The sequence below is a fragment of the Hyaena hyaena genome, unplaced genomic scaffold, assembly GCF_003009895.1.
Source record: "Hyaena hyaena isolate Hyena2069 unplaced genomic scaffold, ASM300989v1 scaffold_46, whole genome shotgun sequence".
NCBI lineage: Eukaryota > Metazoa > Chordata > Mammalia > Carnivora > Hyaenidae > Hyaena > Hyaena hyaena.
The window spans coordinates 1,447,736-1,465,469 of NW_024080678.1; positions in this window are offsets into that span (position 1 = coordinate 1,447,736).

The following is a 17,734-nucleotide window of genomic DNA, read 5'->3' on the forward strand; positions in this document are numbered from 1 at the left end:
CACCTTTGTTTCTTCTCTAGTGCTTCCTACTCCAGGATGCTCATGGCACTGGCCAGTCGTTCACATCAACATCTAATAATTCATAGCCACACATAATGTCAAAAAAACAACCTGGAAATGTGAGGATGAGACAATAGCACCCCAAGTGAGGGAGACTGAGATCATGGACATGATGAGCAAAAACAATTTGACAAGCATATATTACATTTCTTCTTTTTAAAAAACAATCTTATTGTTTAGATAAGCAGAGTGTTTGGTTTTTGTGTGTGATATTTTTTAAGTTTATTATTATTATTTTTTTTAGTAATCTCTTCACTCAACATGGGGCTCAAATTCACAACCCCAAGATCAAAAGTTGCACACTTTTCTGACTGAACCATCCAGGTGTCACTATTACATTTCTACTGTAAGCCAGGCAGTGTGGAGGAGGTATCCAGACTAAGTGTCTATTTTTCCCTTTTTTTAACTTTTTATTTTTAAATAGTTTTAGATTTACAAAAAAAGTTACAAAAGTAGCTCTGAGTGTTTACATTTTATAATGTTAACAACTTATTTAACTATAGTTTAATTATCAAAATCAGGAAATTAACATTATAGACTATTCAAGTCTGACCAGCTTTGCCCTAAAGTTCCTTTTCTGTTCCAGAGTCTAATCTAGAATCCCATATTCCATTTATCAATTATTAGTGACATTTCCATAGTATCCTTAAATCTGTAACAGTTCCTTACTCTTTCCCAGTTTTTCAAGACTTTAATGTGTTTGATGGGTACTGATCAGTTATTTTGTAGAACGTCTCTCAATATGCATTTGTCTGATGTTTTCTTGTGATTGGTTTACATTCAGTAACATTGCTTAAGATCTCTCAGTGGCCAGAGATAGGAAATGCATGCATGCATTCATATATATCTAATTTACTTCTCTGTATATCTATCTGTATATATTATAGAACCATAAGTTAATACTGATACCTCCCATTCCAATACACCACCACTAAATTTATTCTAGCTGTTCCCCTTTCCTTGTGACTTCTTTCTCTGACAAAATACCTGGCTCTCATTATCTACAATTTAGTCACTTGTTCATACAACAGTATACACATGCAATAATATAACTGTAATGCATATGCTATAAGGATACAGTATTTGTGCCCAGTTCTTTTTGTCTTTAACCTTATAGCATCCTGTTTAAAAAAGCACTGCTTTCCAAATGTAGAGTACCGTTGATGTCAGTTTATAGTATATGTGTGTATGTTCGTGAGGTACTGTGTGTGTTTTATTCAGTACCTTCCGTAATTTAAATGTGTCTACTAGTCCCATTTTCCAAATATAAGGTGAGATTAAGCCAGTAGAAACAACTGTTAATATACCAGCTATCTACTGTAAGCAAGAGAAGAATAGAAGGTTCATAGAAGGTGTTCTGTCTCAGACATTAGCTCTTCTCTGCTCTCTCTCTCTTGTGTGTATCCTGACATGCTCCACAAAGCTTAGGATTAATTGCTTGCCAGAGTTTTACAAAAGCAATAACCAAACCTTCTATGACCACCATTTTCCTAAGTCTGTGTTTCCACAGATACGTGTACTTGCCTCTGTCGTAACATTTATTGCCCTCTATTATAAACTTTCTTTTTACTACTCTCTTGGTGCCCAGAATGGAGCTGGCACTCCATCAGCATTTCTTGAATGACTGAATGAAGATGGAGCAGCTTGGTTTAAACAGTGTTCTTAAATCTTTGCAGAAGATCACCCAATGTGCTTGCTCAATATGTCAACCCAGCGCCCGACCTGGAAGTTTTCAAATTCAGTAGATTGGGACAATCTCCAAGAGTGCATTTTTACAAGACACCCAGGAATCCTTATTTACTCAGATTTGCTAACCACATGCACACTGACTAATACAATCCTGACAAGAAAGTTTGGTGGAGTGGAGTAAACAGGGGAAGCTTCTTGAAAAAGGAGTTACTATCTGCCTTCTTAAAAGTGGATCCCACCAAGCCAAGGGAAAGTCAATGTACCCAGGTGACAAAAGGTTGACAAAAGCTATTTCATATCTCTTTCAGTTGCCTGGGACAGTGAAGAAGCCTTTAGAAATTCTTCTCAGAAGCCCTAACCCCTCCTTATGACAACTGCTACTATTTATAGAAAATGCAGATGTGTTCTGGGGCTGGGTCTTCCACTAAGGCTCTGAATCTGGATAACGTTGAGAAATACCATGAATAATAATTACTACTATAGTAATGTTATTATCATCATTTTTACTTACACAACATTTAAACTGCTCTATACTGTGCTGAGCCTTCTTTGCACATTGTCTCTGTATATTGACCATAGGCCTTGTCTCTATTATAATTTTTTTTATTTCAGGAGGACATGCAGATTCAGAAAAATTCAGCAACTTTCCCAAATTTGCAGAGTGGCTATGTTCCTCCTCTGTAAACTGGGAATGATAGCACCTCCCTCCTAGGGGCTGTGGAGTTTTAAATTATAAGAGTTGCTGTGAAATTTTCTGGATCAAATGCAAAAAACTACTGACAGCTCCAACTGTTTGGATAGGATCAAGAGTTGGGATGACAGAGAGGTTAACAGTCCTTGTATATTACTTAGTACCTTGTAAAATTTCTGCGAGCTTTCAGAATCATCAACAAATGAAGTAAAAACAAACAAACAACCAAAAAAAAAAAACCACCAAAAAACAGAAGAGAGTGAAGGCAAAGCGGAAACTGGAAAAAAGCAGAAAGCTGCTATAAGCCCTAGACTGGAGGCACAAAGGGAAGGGGCCACATTATGAAAACCCAAGGGCCATAGTCGTCAAAAGAAGCTGGAACCAAACATGCCTGTCAGGGGAAGCTGAAGTCATTAAGGAAATACAACTCTAAGCAGAGACAAGGCAGAGTGAAGGAAGGAATACTCCAGTGTGATAGATTACCCAATATTCAAAAATATTACTCCCTGCTCCCACCATCATGAGAAAAGTAAACTTTTCCACTCCACTGATGCTGGGCTTGACCACATAATTGGCCTTGACCAAGAGAGATTAGCAGACAGGACATAAGCAAAGACTGAAAGTGTGCTTGCACAGTTAGACTTGCTTCCCTGCACTTTTGCCATTGCCATGCAAAGAGCATTCCCTTGGGTAGCCAACTCATCCTTGAAGAATAAGAGACACATGGAATAGAGATACCCCAGAAAACTTGCAGAATTGAAGCAAGGAGTATAGTTTCCTTGCCATTGTAGGTCAGAGCAGAGCCACCCCAACAGATCCATTAACATAGGAGCCTGAAATGCCTGCCATTGCATGCCACTGAGTTGTGCTGTTACACAGCAACAGCTGACAGATGCACTAGCTGTTCTCTTCCTCCTGTTCACCAGTCTTCCACCCATGCCTCCCACTGGCTATACCAAGCCAGGAGCCAGTTGACATAGAATCTTAGGAATTATAGCTTCCTTGTGATACAAAGATGAGCAAGGGAAGAACAAGGAATGGATCAGGGGAGCAGAAGAGTGGGGGATCTGTCACAGCTTACTACAATGTTACAGTGTCTGGAACAAAATAAGTTGTCCAATAAATGGAGAGTATTGTAATTTCGCGGGGGTGGGGGGGGGAGATAATCCCTAGATAGAGTAAGGTTTACTAGGCTCAAGGTCACCTTCCAGGACAGTGTTCCTGGCTTCTAGTTGAAAAAGAATACTCCTGAGAAATAGGCCAACCATGAAGCAAAGCATAATAATGTGATGAGGACAACGATGATGATAAGGATGTAATGGTAAAATACCTAACATCGACGAGCATTTAATATGTTGCAGGCAGTTTTTTTTTTAAGTTCTTTACATGTGATGATCAGAACAATCCCATGATTGGTACTAATATACAGACAATCCCCGACTTAAGATGGTCTGACCTACGACTTTTCAATTTTACGATGGTGCAAAAGTGATATGTATTCAGTAGAAACTGTACTTCAGGTTTTCAATTTTTTTTTTTTAATTTATTTCTGACAGAGAGAGAGAGAGAGACAGTGTGAGCAGGAGAGAGTCGGAGAGAGAGGGAGACACAGAATCTGAAACAGACTCCAGGCTCTGAGCTGGCTGTCAGCACAGAGCCAGACACAGGGCTCGAACCCACGAACTGTGAGGTGATTTAACCAACTGAGCCACCCAGGCACCCCCAGATTTTCAATTTGTATCTTTACCAGGTTAGTGACATGTGGTACCATCCTCTCTCATGACACTGGGCAGCAGCAACTACAGCTCCTGGTCAGCACCACAATCACCAGAGTCAACAATTAATTCACTTATAGCCATTTTGCACCCAAGCAACCATTATGTTTTCACTTTCAGGACAGTGTTTGATGAATTACATGAGATAGTCAACACTTCATTATAAAATAGACTTTGTGTTAGATGATTGTGCCCAACTATAGGCTAACCTAAGTGTTCTGAGCATGTTTAAGGTAAGGTAGGATAAGCTATGATGTTTTGGGTAGGTTAAGTGTATGAAAATGCATTTGTGACTTAGGGTATTTTTAACTTACGATGTGTTTATCGTGACTCAGCCCCATGATAAGTCAAGGAAGAACTGTATATATATTTTATAAGAAAGAAAGTGCCAGTAAGAAAACTGAGGCACTGACAGGTGACTCAAGATCATATGGCTAGTAAATGTCAGGGTCAGTATAGGAACCCAGGTAGTCTGGCTACAGAGTTCATAGTTTTGATGATGACAGTGAGAAAAACTCTGTGTCTTACATAGTTGAAATTAAGAGATATGAGTAGGCGTAGGTGTGTGTGTGTGTGTGTGTGTGTGTGTGTGTGTGTGTGTGTGTGGCAGCGATGGGGGAGGCACTGGCTCCTAGAGCTTAATCATAAGGCATTGTGGATTTATAAGCCTCACTCACACCGGGGAAGATGAATGGGGAGAAGGCAGCTGGGTGAGGGCATGCCATCTTGGAGCCAAGTTGATGAAACTGAAGCCATAAATCCTCCTCCTGGAGCACACCCTTCTTCTCTGGGAGACTGTAGCTGAAAGCAGAGGAGAGGGACACTGTCACCTGAACTGGGGACATCACTGGCAGGGCCTTCTTTGAGAGTCCAGGCAGCTCAAGGACAGAGCAATGTATGTGTGACAAAAGCATTCTGTGTTCTCTTCTCAGCTGGAGGAAGAGGGAACAGCTCAGGGACTAACCCTAGAAGCTCCAAGAGATAATGGGCTTTGGAATTAAGGAAACCTAGGTCCCAACGTGGGTTCTTTCTCCTATCAACTGTGTGGCTCTGGGGAAGCCACTTAATGTCTCTCAATCAAACCCCTGACATGAAAACTGGATGATAACAAATAATATCTCCCTGGGAAGGTTGTCTGGGACATCCAGTAAATTAACATTTAACAAAATACTAGCTCAGTGCTCGGCATCTGATGGCATTCAAAGCTTGTTGGAGACAACCCCTTTCTCTCGTTAACTAATGGTGAGGAGACTAAGAATGGTCATAAGCGGTTTACCTACAATCAGATGCCAAACATCAGAGCAGCACATTCTGTATGAAACACAGTTAAAAGAAGAGACCTTCCCCAGGTGTCAGAGGTGGTATAAGTAATAGGTTACATACATGGGCTTGGCCATCAGTTACCTGCATTCTATATCCAACCCAACCACTCACCCTCTATATGGCTTACAGCAAGCTAGTTAATTTCTTGAAGCCTTGGTTTACTCATCTGTGAAATGGGCAACAATCACAATGGCTGTACCACTGGGGAGTTATGAGAGCTCCCTGAGCTACTGATACCATTGACACTGTCTGTGGCACACAATAAACTCTTGATGTATGCTACATGTGATTATCACAGAGTATGATCAAGGGTGTAGGCTCTAGAACCAAATCTAATGAACTCAAAACCTGGCTCTGCCAGTTACTGTTGTATGGTTAGCATCCTTGGACAGTAGCCTGGTCCTCCTGTGTCTCATCTTGCCCACCTGTGTCATAGTAATAACAATGCAATCCTCTTCACAGATGTTGCTGTGAAGATGAACCAAGTCAGTACATGAAAAATGGTCAGGATAACGTCTGGCTTAGATAAAGATTGGGGAACCATTGCATTGTCTGCGCTTCCAAAAAGTACCAACTTTTTTGGGCAAAGGACATTTGATCAGGTCACAAGATCACTGCATATATACCTAAAACCAATTCCGTCAAGGACATGAAGCCAACAACAAGCAAATCAAATCCCAATGAAATACCTAGGAGAAAGGGGCTAAACACAGGCAGAGTTATTGATTGGGTAGGAAATAAGGCTAGAGGGTGTTTTCTTTGTTAGCTCCATTAAGAGGGATAAATCACACAAATAATTCTATCCATCATACAGAAGTCCTCAAAAAATTATATATATAATTATATATATATATATAACCTATGTACGTACACATATATTTTTTAATGTATAAAATATGAAAAGGTAGCAGAAAAGTAAAGGATTCTCTATACCTGATATCTAGGATAGTTAACCTGGTCTGTTGCTAGGGAAGCAGTGTGGGATACACCAGATGTTCAGTGATATTTCATTGAATGAAACATCAAATTTAGGAACAATAATCTGCATGATCAAAAGAAGTGGAAACCACTGGTCCACAGAATCCCTTTTCAATTCCTAGCACAGGAATCTAAAATCTTCCCACCTTGACCCCACTTCCCTTTCTTTTCTCTTGTTCCTACATCCATCTTCCATCTACTTGTGATTATTCCTTACTCCCCAGACATAAGCTGCCTTATTTCCCTCTTCTCTCTGTTTGAGAGGTCCTTCCTTTTGCTTTGTTAATCTCCAACCCATCCTTTCAAACCCTATTTAAATTCCCCATCCCCTCTGAAGTCCTTCTCAAATCTCCCAACTACCTCTTTCCTCGTTGCTTCCATATCATCTTGTCCAAACATTCATTCTAGCTCTGACTACGGTGTGTTGTGATCATCCATTTTTGAGCGTGTCGCTCCCTCTCCTTGTTTTACTGTCATAGTATAGTGCTAGGCACAAAAGTGGATGCACAATTTCTATTTGTGAAAAAAAGGGGAACAAAATAATGGATGGATTGATGGGTGAAAATTTTCAATTCCTGGATGGACTTCTGCCATCTCCTCCCTTTCCCTTCCCTTCCCACGAGACTTCTCTCTCCCCCTCTTTTCTTATGCCTTCTTGCCACTTCCAACCCTTCCTTTACTATACCCTACACTGGATCTTCTGATCTACCTCTTGTATCTCAGATGCCTTTCTTGCATCCCAATCTCTGCCTGAGCCCTATGACCTTGGAAGTCTTCTAAAAATTCTATTTGGCTCCTTCCTACTCGACATTGAGAATTCTTGCCTGGCATTACCGCCTCCAGCAAGTCTTCTTGTACAACCAACCTGGACTCTTTCAAAGAGCCATTCAGCATTCAAGCCATGTTAAACTAGGACTCCAAACCAGGATGGACCACCCTCATCCTCCACACCCTTGCTGTGTATTCATTTCCACCTGATGCATTTGCAATGTTCCTGGAAAGCCTCCCACAGGTCTGGCTCGGCTTCCAGGCTGCATGCTGTGACACAGGGAGTTCTGTGTCAAACTCACAATTAACTAACTACTGTACTTAAGCTAATCTCACCCTAATTGATGGCCGCTCGAGCCATCAGTGCTGGTAAAGCAGGACTGTTCCTGCTCAGGAGCTCTGCTTCCTGCAGACTCAACTGTGTCAGAACAAGGATGTGGCACACATCCGGACTGCTTCAGAGCCCAGGGCTTTCTTAGTTCCATCACAGGGGATTGAGCACAAAGATGAATTTTCATTTTCTGGCTTCCTAGGACTCTTGGGAAGTGCTGTCCTGGGGTCCCAGCTCCCGTCATCTCCCCCACTCACTTAGAGGGGCCCTGGGGAGCCTGCAATACTCGGTGAACTAGTTGCCAGGCAAATTTGCTTATATGTAGTCAAACTGACATTTTGCTGGCAGAAAACTTTTCCAAATGTTTTTATTCATTTCCTTTAAGGATTAAGGTTCCATGAGCACACAGTTTTTAAAAGTATATAACATTAAATTTCCCCATTAATAAAATATAATATGCTGATCACAAAAGATGTAAGAAATACAAAATTGTGAAAAGAGACACCCCTTCTAAAGGCAATCTCTTAGGTAATTTGAATACATCTCCTCCAGTCTTTTTCTCTGAAGTCTTTTCCGATTTTTATTCTCAATGTCTGCATAGTTTCCACCACCCTGTGGATGCAATCTTGAATCTTGATGCTGATTAGTATTTCACAAGACCCTCTTTTGCCTGCTATGGATATCAACATGCATCTTGAACGTAACAAAATAATAATAGCTCATATTGAACATTTACTATGGTCCATAGTACATATTCCCATTCTCTATATATTTTTCAAACTTAAATTTATATACTGATCCTGTGAGGTAGTTACTATTATACCCATTTACCCTCCAGGACACTGGGGCTCAGGCAAATGAAATAACCCACTCAACTTTACGGCCCTGGGACACAGCAGGGTAGAGCCTGAATTCAGATCATTTAGATCCCAAAACTACTCTCTTAGCCACTAAGCATGTTATAACCTAAAAACATCTTGATCAGTTTTCTCTGTACTAATGGATTTTGCACATATTTATGCATGTGTATAAGAAAAATCTAATTAGTTTTTAACAGATAAATACCTACTTAGAGTTCAAGCATTTTTAGGGCTCAGTTTTTCTGCTAAGGCAGAAGCAAAATAGAATGAGACCTTCATGGATTTCTCTATGTCATCAACTTAAACCTGACCCTCAAGGGCCCATTATCCTTTCTCTGATTTTATTATTATGATAATATGACCCTTTTGTCCATTGATATAGCAAGGGCTTGAGAGCACACAGACTTAACGTGAATGCTAACTCTGCCATTTGCTGTTTCTGTGGTCTTGAATAAGTGACATACACCCTTACTTTTCTCATTCACAAAATAGGAATAATCATGCCCATTCTCCAAAGATAATTGCTTTGAGCCTTAAATGAGAATAAATGAGTCAGTAGATGTAAAGCATTTCAGACTGTCCTTGATAATTAGCAGAGTACTGTAAATTGTAGATACTTCTTTCTGTAAGAATCAACACATCTGGGGTTTTAGCCTTCCTGGACACTCATCTATTATCACTCATTCGGTCATAAATTTTTCTTTTTACTAAGTACCTATCTGAGCCAGCCTTTGAGCTAAGTAAGAGAAATGTGAATATTAAATTTTTTAACTCATCTCTGCAGTTCTGTCTCTTCCGACAGGCCCAGATACTCCTGCTTAAAATCTGGAGGCTGGGAGAGAAAATGAACTGCAGGCCACTACAGTGGCTCTGGTCCTGAGCAAGCTGGTGAGGAGAAGGAGACCCGCCAGCCCAACATGCCCTCCACACAGTGGTGGTTCCGGGTGATGCATTTGTGGCATGAGGATTCCAGAAATGTTTACTTCATTATGTGTACTCATCACAACTGTAGTTGTGGTTTAACCAAAAAGAGTCTGGAAACGTTGGCCTCGTGAGACTGCCTTTATTTACACACGATTAGTCAGATTCTTCTCCTCCTGAGCTCCTTCTTTGTTGCACAAATCCTTACCAAATACCTCCCTGGACCTGCTTCCAGAAAGGAATTGGGCAGAACATTGGCTGCCTCTATCTAGTTAGGATTTATTTCATCAACATATGGATGGGTTCCTCATTTCAATATCATTATCACGAGGTGGCTCCACTCCCAGGATACAGCTTTATTATATATCTGTACCTTCTGCTTCATTCGGGCAAATTCTGTATATGCACACAGCCAAGCTTGCTTTTGTGATCATGAGGGTGTAAGCACGCAGCAGCTCCTCTTCCTTATTTTCTGATGCCCCATCTGTCTATATGCTTTTTTTTCTACATTCATTCATGTTTCTTATTCTACTTCTGTTAACTAATACTGATAATTTTTCCTCATCTAAGATGAAACATTTCCCTTGCCTATTCAGCAGAGTTCACCGTGTAATAGGGTAGACAGACATAAAATCAAGTACAGAAAACATCATTAGGTAAAACAATTTTACATCTGATCACTGTATACACGGTAGAGTGGTAACATAGAGGAATTGCTAATTCTGCTTAGAACAAACAAGAAAGGCTTCTCAGGTAGGTAAAATTTGAATTGTGTCTTTCTATGGTTCACTGTGAGACTTCCACATATCTCCCATCACAAAAACAAAAACAAAATACACACAAAACCCCCCAAAAACAAACCCACAAGAATTGAGAGAATGTTAGCCCAAGGCCATAAAATGTACAAAGACACGGAGGCCTGAACCATCACAATGAACCATGTAACTATGAGTTTCTTTAATATGGCGAGGACATAGGGAGAGTGGGGTTGACAAATAGAAGATCTGGATGGGAAAACAGGTTTGAAGTCAAGTAACAAGAGGTTGTAAGACTATAGTACTTCAAACTATAGGTGGTCAGGATTAAATAATTCACAAGCGAAACAAAAATCTATAATATCTATAATTAAAACAGCAATCATTTAGTGAGCCCAAAATAATGTAGCAGGTCTATGCTAAGCACTCTACATATATTTCATGTAAATTCACTGTTAGAGATTAAAGGGAAATGTTTGACAATATCATATGGTATTACAGTGAGAGATCTAGGAATGCCTGGATCCATTTAGGAAACCGTCCCGACCCTACCAAGAAGTTCTTTTTTTTTTTTTTTATGTTTTATTTATTTCTAGGAGAGAGAGAGAGAGAGACAGCGTGAGCAGGGGAGGGTCAGAGAGAGAGGGAGTCACAGACTGAAACAGGCTCCAGGCTCTGAGCTGGCAGTCAGCACAGAGCCCGACGCGGGGCTCGAACCCACGAACCGCGAGATCATGACCTAAGCGAAAGTCGGACGCTTAACCGACTAAGCCACCCACGCGCCCCGACCCTACCAAGAAGTTCTAATGAATATAGTAAAATAGGCAAGAATGACTGCTAAAGACTCAATGCAGAGAGCTTGGGGGAGGTGGAAAAAGAAGCAGGATATCACTGCATTGGTCAAGGTCTGAGAGGCCTGAATTGAAGTGGCCAAGGGGAGAAAGAGAAGGAAATAGAGAGGAGAAGTATGCAGAAGCTGAAATAAACAGGGTTTATTAGTTAAAAGGAAAAAATGAGCAGTAGAGAAAAAAGTCTAGGCTGCCGGCTCTGAGTTGTCAGGGCAGAAATGGCAGGTGTGAGAGCTCTCCAGGTCTCTTTCGGGTCCTCAGCTTTTCTCATCTTGAAACTTCGTCAATGCTTCCGCCACACACCAGGGCACCCATTCCCAGCCTTTCTCCATATCCGCTGACAGAGACGAATCCCGATATGATTCATCCACTCCCTGTCAAGCTTCTTTTCTCCTTTCATTTTCCAACCAACTCTCGTCTTCTTTGTTAACCATTCTGGCAAACACAGTTCATGTGCTGTCACTTCTGGTCCCGCTGGGCCAGCCTGGCACATGGCCATTTCTCTTGAGCTCCTGTCACCATTCATAGAGTGATGGGGAACTGAGTTTGACTCTAGTTTTTGAGCCTCCAATAACTTGGCACAGTGTCTGGCACATAAAAGGCAAACGAATACATGAGCCTTGGACTTGACTTTCCTGAGCTTGAGTCTCCTTGTACACACAAAGGAGGTGGGAAGTTCTTATCTCAGTGCACAGTTTTGTGGAAAACATGGTTAAAAAACAAACAAACAAACAACCAAACAACCAAACAAAAAATGGGGCACCTGGATGGCTCAGACGGTTGGGCATCCGACTTTGGCTCAGGTCACGGTTCATGGGTTCAAGCCTCATGTTGGGCTCAGTGCTGACAGGTCAGAGCCTGGAGCCTGCTTCGAATTCTGTGTCTCCCTCTCTTTCTATGCCCCTCCCCTGATCACACTCTTTCTCTCTCCCAAAAATAAATAAACATTAAAACAATTTTTAAAGGAGAAAAGTGCCTTGCTGGTTGCAATGCATCATGTGCAATGAACATGGAAGGAAATACTGTTGCCCTCATTACCATATATGATGGTTAGTTTTATGTGTCAAATCAACTGGGTCATGAGGCATTCAGACATTTGGTTAGATATTATTGTAGGTGTGTCTGTGAGGGTGTTTCTGGATGAGAGGAACATTGGAATCAGTAGAATGAGTAAAGCCGATGACCTTCTGCAGTGTGGTGGACACCATCCAATCCATTGGAAGATCTGAAGAGAAGAAAAGACTGACCCTCCCTGGAATAAGAGAGAACTTCTGCTTGGCTGCCTATAAGTTGAAACATCAGTTCTCTTCTTGCCTTCAGACTGGAACTGAAAAATCGACGTTTTTGGGTCTTGAACCTGTAGCTTTCAGACTGGACTTTGGCCGCAGACTGGAACTACTCCATTGGCTCTCCAGAGTCTCTAGTTGGCCGAGATCCTGAGACTTCTTGCCTTCATAATCACATGAGTCAATTCCTTATAGTAAATTAACCTCTCTCTTCCCCTCTCTCTCTTTCTCTCTCTCTCCCATCTCTTTCTCCAGATGACAAACACTGACCAATACACTATGTTTACTCCTAAGGCCAATATTCAGGAATTCTTCCTCTTGGGAAGCTCACACTGAGATCCAGGCCATGGTGAACAGAACAAGAGACACTATTCTAGGGAACTTGGGTTAATACAAGATATGGGGACTGGAATGGACTGGGCACTTTAGGGCCAAGCAGGGGAGAACAGCCAGGCCAGAGGCACCATCCAAACTTCTATCAAGGAAGAAACCTCAGAACTGTCCTCAAACCCCAGGGCAGAAACAACTGCTGGGCCATCAACTACTAGAAAGAGTCATGACCAACATGTGAAAATAAACCGTGGGGCTGTAAGCCAAATGTTCTACTTTCTCACTTTTTGTTGCATTGTATCAGGATGTACTCAGATTATTTCAGGAAACATGACAGAATGAGAAGTGAACAATACAATAGCTGGTGAGTGGCACAGGGATGGGTATCTCAGAAAATCATGGGAAGATCCAGAGATGCAGCATAAGTCTTATCAAGTGGTTTAACACTAACTTAGTAACAAAGGTCAGGGTGTCAAGGTCTATTTTTAAGTGCTAGCTCCTGTTTGGCCTGACAGTAGGAGGTATGTGTTATCTTAAAGAAGTCAAGCAAACTAAAGACTCTGAAAGAGTCTTTTCATTTTTTCATTTTAAAAAAATATTTGAACATAAGCATTCACTTTCTAAAAGATAGAAACATGTGCAGGTGTAGCCCTGGACTTGAGTTGGAAGTGAGTGCTTTTAATACAGTTTCAAACTATTTGTCAGGCCATAGCCTGCCCTGAAACAAATTGCCTCTGAAGCTGGCTCGGCAATGTGCCTGCAAGGTACATCCACAGAGAGCAGAGATGCAGGGGAAATATGGATGGCCCATGTGACCTGAAGGAAGAATGATCAATGGGTTCTTGAATGTCCAGGAAGGACCAGATATCAACAACATCAATCTCACTGTGAAAGTGTGTGCAGAGCCCTTGACAGAGGAATTCCCCAATTTGGAACCCATCATAAAAAACTCCGACATGGTAAAGGATGAACTGGGGGGGTCCATGCTTGGTCTGGGCCAAATCGTCTAGCGGAGCCGGATAAGTGTTACTCAATTTCAGGGTCACATATCTGAATCAAGAAGGGTTACACATAATACAGTAGGCCAAGAGTGTGGCTCAGGGCCCTGGGTTGATCTCCATGAACATACCTACTCTTACAGGTCCACCTGTGCATTAGTAGAAAGAAGATATTATTGTCTGAAAGAAGGTTTTTTCCAACATTATTTACACCACTATAAACCATGAAACTTGTATAAGTTTACATAGTGTCTCTGATTTATCTCTTAAATAGAAATTAAAGTACTTTGGGTACAAGTAAGATAAACCCAACTTAATGAAGCTTGAGGAAAAAGGAATTTGTTGACTCATTGACTTACATCATTAAAAAGTCCAGAAAAATACAAAAGTTAAGGAAGCGAGATCCTGGGGACGAGTCAGAATAGTGGAGATTCTGTTACTCTTTTCAATTCCTCAGAAATGGTCTTTCCATGTGAAGGAAAAGACAGAGGCCAGCAACCCCAGACCCACAGTTCATTTTCAATGGAAATAAGTCTTTCCAAAAATTCCAGCAGAAAGCCCCATGGAAGACTATAATTGGTCCAGGATGGACCATATATATATATATTTTTTACAAATAATTTATTGTCAAATTAGTTTCCACATAACACTCAGTGCTCATCCCCACAGGTGTCCTCCTCCATGCTCATCCCCCCCTCCCCCCCACATCCATCAGTCGTCAGTTTTTGTCAGCATTCAAGAGTCTCTCGTGGTTTGCCTCTCTCCCTTTCCCCCACCATTTCCCCTCTTCTTCTCCCCCTTGTTCCTCCGTCAAGTTCCTCCTAATCCTCCTATCGTGCAAACATATGATATTTGTCCTTCTCTGCCTGACTTCTTTCACTCAGCATAACACCCTCAAGGTCCATCCATGTTGCTACACATGGCCAGATTTCACTGTTTCTCATTGCCATGTAGTATTCCATGGTATAGATAAGCCACATCTTCTTGATCCATTCATCTGTTGATGGACACTTAGGCTCTTTCCATGTTTTAGCTATTGTGGAGAGTGCTGCTATGAACATTGGGGTACATGTGCTCCTATGCCTCAGCATTTCTGTATCCCTTGGGTAAATTCCTAGCAGTGCTATTGCTGGGTCATAAGGGAGTTCTATTGTTAGTTTCCTGAGGAACCTCCACACTGTTTTCCAGAGGGGCTGTACCAGTTTACATTCCCACCAACAGTGTAGGAGGGTGCCCGTTTCTCCACATCCTCGCCAGCATCTAGAGTTCTCTGATTTGCTCATTTTAGCCACTCTGACTGGCGTGAGGTGGTATCTCAGTGTGGTTTTGATTTGTATTTCCCTGATGAGGAGGGATGCTGAGCATCGTTTCATGTGTCTGTTGGCCATCTGGATGTCCTCTTTGGAGAAGTGTCTGTTCATGTCTTCTGCCCATTTCTTCACTGGGTTGTTTGTTTTTCGGGCGTGGAGTTTGGTGAGTTCCTTATAGATTCTGGATATTAACCCTTTATCTGATATGTCATTTGCAACTATCTTTTCCCATTCCGTTGGTTGCCTATTAATTTTCTGGGTTGTTTCCTTGGCTGTGCAGAAGCTTTTAATCTTGATGAGGTCCCAACAGTTTATTTTTGCTCTTGATTCCCTTGCTTTTGGGGATGTGTCAAGTAAGAAGTTGCTGCGGTGGAGGTCAAGGAGGTTGTTTCCTGCTTTCTCCTCTAGGGTGTTGATAGTTTCCTGTCTCACGTTCAGGCAGGATGGACCATATTTCTAAATCCCTAAACAAATTACTTCAGCAAGGAAAATAAGATATTCTTACGGAAAAAGAGAAACATGAAAAGGAGGGGCAGTGGTAAAACGGGAGCTATACAGATGAAAGGAACAGATGTCTATACTTGCTTCCTTTTTTAGGTGTTTAAGACCAGATAAGATAACTGCCTGCAGATTGGGTGGTAAAGCGAATTTATAAAAATCCAGAGATGTCTAGCACTTAACTTAGAGGTAGTAAATATTAATGTTTTATTTATCAGTGTCCACAAATAGCTGAGAGATGAATGTAGGAGATTTTCTTGATTTTTTCTCCCCACACTGAGCAACAGAAAGATACAGTTTCTGGAATAATGAGACCTGAGTTCATTTTTTTTCAAGTTTTTATTTAAATTCCAGTTAGTTAACATACAGTGTAATATTAGTTTCAGGTGTAGTATGTAAGTGAATCATCACTTACATACAGCACCCAGTGTTCATCACAAGTGCCTGAGTTCAAATCCAGACTCCTCTCTGTTACCAATCCATGCTCTAGGCATAATATACTGGCTCGTAGGACAGCTAGGAGGATTAAAAGAAACGCAATATGTGAAAGTGCTATGTGACCCAGAGAGCTAAATGCAAAGAGAAGAGGAAATTGTAGGAGTTGTGAAGCCAGGTTCCAGTATGAGGAGAAATGGGCAAGGTGCAAATAGCCTAGGAGCTGACATTCCCTCAAAGCCTGCAGGGCAGGGCAGTCCTTAAAGCCTTCAAGGACTCAGATGGAAAGTTCAGTGAGACAAAATCCTCAAGAGTGGTCAGTTACAGAAGCAAGGACAGCCCTGGACAGTCACTGATGCCAAGGTCTTTTGGAAGATCCTTTAAGAGCAGAGGAGATCAGGCTCAAGATTTCTCTGTCATGCCTGCTTCTCTCCATCATCCTATATCACTCTGGTCCTACAACCTCTACTTCCCCCCTCTTGGTAAGAATTCAAGACTGAAAGAATCCAATGAAACAAAGGCTATCCAGAAAGCAGAGTTTATTGTTGGTATCTACTGGAATCCTGGATAGTCTTGGTCTATCCAGACCTACCTTTAGGGAAGATGGGAAGGGCAGGAAGAGAGAGATTGGAAAGGGAGCAGTCTGAATGATTTGACTAGAGTACACAGATGTCTTCTACACCAGATTGTTGGGTTTAGTCTTATTGGGTAGGTCCTGTCAGATAGAAAGAAAGAGCAGCCCTGTTTTGGATCATGCCCCACTTAATTCATTGATTTGATTAAATTACTTTATTCTTATTCTCTGAATATCCCATAGTGTTGCTCAATTCTGTTCTCTTAAAATTCACTGAGTCCCTCTTCTGTACCAGGTCCTATGCTAGGAGCAGGGGTGTGAGCATGAGTAACATGTGATCCCTGTCATCCCAAGGAGCCAAGGAGGTAGGTACAGTGCAGGATGATGAATGCCATGACAGGGGAGGCACTGGTGAATTGGAAGAACGGGAGTGTGATATCGCACCCAGTCCAACGAGGCATTTCAAGACTGCTTTGTAGAGGAGGTAGTCCCTAAGGAAAGTTGGCATTATCCAGGTGAAGAAAAGTTGGCATTACCCAGGTAAGGCAATGTGGGAAGGCCATGTTGTGGTAAAGAAATACAAGAAGCAGCATAATATGCGTAGAGATTATGCAAAGATTCGTTTTACTAGAGGGTAAAGTGTGAAGTGGAAATTAGGTTGTTGAGGGGATAATATCCTGAGGGCGTGTGGTGTGTGCTAAGGAACAGAGACTTTATCCTGAAGTTGTTAGGGAGCAGTTGAAGGGCCTTAAGTGGAGTTCCATGGTCTTATTTTTATTTCAGAAATATTTGTATGGAGCCTGCATGGATGATATATTAGAGGTGAACCCGCGTATAGGAAATAGAAAGCTAGAGCAATAATTCAGGTGAAAGATAATGAGGTTTTGAATAAAGACAGAGCTCTAGGAGAGATGAGAGAAGAGAATTAATTAAAATATATATAAGGTAAAAATGGCCAGATAGGCAACTGATGGAATGCAGAACTGAGGGAGAGGACAGAATCAAGAATAACTCCTAGGCTGCTGACTCCGAAGACTAATGGCACCATTAAGTGAGTTTGTCGAAATGGGTGCAGCAGGTTTAATAAGGACCAGAGTAGGTTTGGTTTAGGACATGTTTGAAATTGTGATGTTCATGGAACATCTAAATGAAGATGGCCATTAAGTAGCTGCATCCACAAGTGTTTATGTTGGTGAAAACATAAAGGGGTTTGTGTCATCAGACAAGAGGTGGTAGTTAAAACCATAGAAGCATGTGCAATTGCTCAAGGATAACTCAAAGACTGATAAAAGAAGCTAGCTGTG